Here is a 5,505-nt window from a genome sequence, read left to right on the forward strand (position 1 = left end):
CTATCTTGTTATTCTGTCACCATAGCTTCCTTTCTTCATCATGTTTTCCATTGTAACTGAGGACCTGATTTCTATATTGCTGTAGCTAAGTCTTTCCAGTCTTGTGGAATAATTCTGTTCTGAGTTGCCCATGTATTTAACATCTACTTTATATAGGGTGAAAGTATACCATGTAAAATGACTGCTTCTTTAAATCTCTTCAAATATAAAATTTCTGTAGGATTCCAGTTCATTCATGTATAGCTTTGGGTATACCTATCATTTGGTGGTCATTCTTATATGGCAGATGGGTAAACTAAGCTTGGTTTTCTAATAACCTTGGGCTGTTTCTCTTAAATTTTATTATGCAGTGGCATGGTCGGTAGGTTTTGCTCTAAATTCCTTCATGTATGAATATTTTTCTCAGTTTTATTGGTAGGACTTTCTAAGGCTTGTATCTTATCCATCTTTTTTTAATATTTGGCCCAAGGTCAAACCATTTTTTAAGGATAAAATATAAATTACCAAAGAGATAATAATTATAATCAACATTATGTCATTCCTAGCTAAGTTAGTTATTTTTCTCAATTGAAAATTTCCACCTCCTCCCTGCCTCCCATTACCCTACCCCTCCCGCCACCCCCCCCCCCACTTCTCTCCCTGTCCCTCTCCAGTCCAAAGAGTAGTCAGGGTTCCCTGCCCTATGGGCAGTCCAAAGTCCTCCCCTCTCCATCCAGGTCTAGGAAGGTGAGCATCCAAACCGGCTAGGCTCCCACAAAGCCAGTACATGCAATAAGATCAAAACCCAGTGCCATTGTCCTTGGCTTCTCATCAGGCCACATTGTCTGCCATATTCAGAGAGTCCAGTTTCATCCTATGCTTTTTTAGTCCCAGTCCAGCTGGCCTTGGTGAGCTTCCAAATAGATCAGCCCCACTGTCTCAGTGGGTGGGAGCACCCCTCGCGATCCTGACTTCCTTGCTCATGTTCTCCCTCCTTCTCCTCCTCATTTGGATTTTGGGAGCTCAGTCCGGTGCTCCAGTGTGGGTCTCTGTCTCTATCCCAATCCATCGCCAGATGAAGGTTCTATGATGATATGCAAGATATTCATCAGTATGGCTATAGGATATTTCAGGTTAACTCTCCTCAGCTGCCTAAGGAACTAGCTGGGGACATCTCCCTGGAAACCTGCGAGCCCCTCTAGAGTCAGGTCTCTTGCCAACCCTAAGATGGCTCCCTTAATTAAGATACGTACTTCCCTGCTCGCATATCTACCCTTCCACTATCCCAACCATCCCATTCCCCCAGGCTCTCCCCATCCTCCCCTTCTCACTTTTCTCTCCCCATTTCCCCTCACCTCCATACCACCCCATCCCCAATTTCCCAATTTTTGCCCGGCAATCTTGTCTACTTCCAATAGCCAGGAGGATAACTATGTTTTTCTTTGGATTCACCTTCTTAATTAGCTTCTCTAGGAATACAAATTATCAGCTCAATGTCCTTTATTTATGGCTAGAAACCAATTATGAGTGAGTACATCTCCTCTTTTTGGGTCTGGGATACCTTACTCAGGATAGTGTTTTCTATTTCCATTCATTTGCATGTAAAATCCAAGATATCATTGTTTATTCCTGCTGAGTAGTACTCTAATATGTATATATTCCACACTTTCTTCATCCATTCTTCCATTGAAGGGCATCTAGGTTGTTTCTAGGTTCTGGCTATTACAAAAAATGCTGCTATGAACATAGTTGAACAAATGCTTTTGTAATATGATAGGGCATCTCTTGGGTATATTCCCAAGAGTGGTATTGCTGGGTCTTGGGATAGGTTGATCCAGAATTTACTGAAAAACAGCCACACAGATTTCCAAAGTGGTTGCACAAGTTTGCATTCCCACCAGCAATGGATGAGTATACCCCTTACTCCACAACCTCTCCATCTGAGGTTATCATTGGTGTTTTTGATTTTAACCATTTTGACAGGTGTAAGATGATATCTCAAAGTTGTTTGGATTTGCATTTCCCTGATCGCTAAGGAGGTTGAGCATGACCTTAAGTGTCTTTTGGCCATTTGAACTTCTTCTGTTGAGAATTCTCTGTTCAGTTCAGTACCCCATTTTTTAATTGGGTTAATTAGCATTTTAAAGTCTAGTTTCTTGAGTTCATTATATATTTTGGAGATCAGTCCTTTGTCTGTTGCGGGGTTGGTGAAGATATTCTCCCAGGCCTGTAGGATGTCTTTTTGTCTCAGTGACAGTGTCCTTTGCTTTACAGAAGCTTCTCAGTATCAGGAGGTACTATTTATTCAATGCTGCCCTTAAGGTCTGTGCTGCTGGGGTTATACGTAGGGAGCAATCTCCTGTGCCCACATATTGTAGCGTACTTCCCACTTTCTCTTCTATCAGGTTCAGTGTATTTAGATTGATATTGAGATCTTTGATCAATTTGGACTTAAGTTTTGTGCATGGTGATAGATATGGGTCTATTTTCATTCTTCTACAGGTTGACATCCAATTATGCCAGCACCATTTGTTGAAGATGCTTTCTTTCTTCCATTGTATACTTGTAGCTCCTTTATCGAAAATCAGGTGTTCATAGGATTATGGGTTAAAATCTGCGTCTTCTATTCAATTCCATTGGTCAACTTCTCTGTTTTTATGCCAATACCAAGCTGTTTTCAATACTGTAGCTCTGAAATAGAGTTTGAAGTCAGGTACGGTAATGCCTCCAGAAGTTCCTTTATTGTATAAGATTGTTTTGGCTATCCTGGGCTTTTTGTTTTTCCAGATAAAGTTGATTATTGTCCTTTCAAGATCTGTGACAAATTTTGATAGGACCTGATGAATCTATAGATTGCCTTTGGTAGAATAGCCATTTTTACTATGTTGATCCTGCCAATCCAAGAGCAAGGAAGATCCTTCCATATTCTGGTATCTTCTTAAATTTCTTTCTTCAAAGACTTAAAATTCTTGTCGAATAGATCTTTCACTTCCTTGGTTAGAGTTACCCAAATATATTTTATGCTATTTATGGCTATGGTGAAAGGTGATGATTCTCTGATTTACATCTCTCCTTCCTTATCCTTTGTGTATAGGAGGGCAACTTATTTTTTGAGTTGATCTTGTATTCTGCCACATTACTAAAGGTGTTTCTTGGTTGTAGGAGTTCTTTGGTGGAGTTTTTGGGGTTGCTTATGAACACTATCATATCATCTGCAAATAACGAAAGTTTCACTGCTTCCTTTCCAATTCAAATCCCCTTGATCCACTTATTTTGTCTTATTGCTTTTGTTAGCACTTCAAGAACTATATTGAAGAGGTATGGAGAGAGTAGACAGCCTTGTCATCTTCCTGATTTTAGTGATATGGCTTTGAGTTTCTCTCCATTTAATTTGATGTTAGCTGTCGGCTTGCTGTAAATAGCTTTTATTTAATTAAGTATGACCCTTGTATCCCTAATCTCTCCAAGACCTTTATCATAAAGGGATGTTGAATTTTGTCAAATGCTTTTTCAGAATCTAATGAAATGATCATATTGTTTTTTCCTTCAGTTTATTTATATTATGGATTACATTGATAGATTTTCCTATGTTGAACCAGCCCTGCATCTCTGGGATGAAGCCTACTTGATCATAATGGATAATTTTCCTAATGTGTTCTTGGATTCGGTTTGCTAGTATTTTATTGAGAACTTTAGTGTTGATGTTCATGAGTGAGATTGGCCTGTAACTCTCTTTCTTGGTTGAGTCTTTGTGTGGTTTTGGTATCTGGGTAACTGTAGCTTCATAAAAGGAATTTGGCAATGCCTCTTCTGTTTCTATATTGTGAAATACCTTAAGGAGTATAGGTATTAGCTCTTCTTGGAAGTTCTGGTAGAATTCTGTATTGAAGCCATCTGGTCCTGGGCTTCTTTTGGTAGGGAGGTCTTTGATAACAGCTTCTAATTCTTCACGACTAACAGGTCTATTTAGATTGCTTGGTATATGGTACTTATATAAAAAAGTGTCCATTTCTTTTACAATTTCCAATTTTGTGGCATACAGGCTTTTGTAAAAGATCTAATGATTCTCTGAATTTCCTCTGTGTCTGTGGTTACGTCCCCCTTTTCATTCCTGATCTTATTAAGTTGCATGCTCTCTCTCTGACGTTTGATTAGTTTGGATAGGGGTTTATCAATCTTGTTGATTTATAAAGAACCAGCTTTTGGTTTCCTTGATTCTTTGGATTGTTTTCTGTGTTTCTATTTTGTTGATTTCAGCCCTCACTTTGATTATTTCCAGTCTTCTACTCCTCCTAGGTGAGTCTGCTCCTTTTTTTTTCTAGGGCTTTCAGGTGTGCTGTTAAGTCTCCAATGTGTGCTTTCTCCATTTTCTCTAAGTGGGCACTTAGTGCTATGAACTTTCCTCTTAGCATTGCTTTCATAGTGTCCCATAGGTTTGAGTATGATGTGTCTTTATTTTCATTGAATTTAAGGAAGACTTTAATTTCTTTCTTTCTTTATTTCTTCTTTGACCCAGGTGTGGTTCAGTAGTTGACTATTCAGTTTCCATGAGTTGTCGGCTTTCTGGGGTAGCCTCATTGTTGAATTCTAACTTTAATCCAAGATGATCCGATAAGATACAGGTGCTAATATTTTTTTGTAACTGTGTAGGTTTATTTTGTTACCGAGTATGTGGTCAATTTTCAAGAAGGTTCCATGTGCTGCAGAAAAGAAGGTATATTCTTTCCTATTTGGGTGGAATGTTCTATAGATGTCTGTTAAGTTTATTTGATTCATTACCTCCATTAATTCTCTTATTTCTCTGTTAGTTTCTATCTGATTGACCTGTCTATTGGTGAGAGAGGAGTGTTGAAGTCTTCTACTATTAGTGTGTGTGGATTGATGACTGCCTTGAGTTCTAGTAATGTTTCTTTTACATAAGTGGGTGCTTTTATATTAGGGGCATAGATATTCAGGATTGAGACTTCATCCTGATGAATTCTTCCTGTTATGAGTATAAAATGTCCCTCTCCATCTCTTCTGATTGATTTTATTTTGAAGTTACATTTGTTAGAAATTAGTATGGCCACACCTGCTTGTTTCTTAGGTCCATTTGCTTGATAAACCTTTTCCCAGACCTTTTCTCTGAGTAGACGTCTGTCTTTGTGGTTGAGGTGTGTTTCTTGTAAACAGCAGAATGTTGGATCCTGTTTTCATATCCAATCTCTTAGCCTGTACCTTTTTATAGGTGAGGTGAGTCCATTGATATTAAGTGATATTAATGACCAGTGGTTGTTAACTTCGATCATTTTTTTTTTGGTAGTAGAGTTCATGGGTTTCCCTTCTTTGAGTTGTGCTGGTGAAGGGTCTCTAGATGTTTAAGTTATTGTGGGCATTGTTGGACTCCTTGGTTTGTGGCTTTCCTTCTATTACTTTCTGTAAAGCTGGATTTGTGGCTACGTATTGTTTAAATTTGTTTTTATTCTGGAAAATTTTGTTTTCTCCATTTATAGTGAACAAAAGCTTGGCTGGGTATAGCAGTTTGGG

This window comes from Microtus oregoni, unplaced genomic scaffold (assembly GCF_018167655.1).
Source record: "Microtus oregoni isolate MIOR12 unplaced genomic scaffold, Mior012 000018F_ref0000195, whole genome shotgun sequence".
NCBI lineage: Eukaryota > Metazoa > Chordata > Mammalia > Rodentia > Cricetidae > Microtus > Microtus oregoni.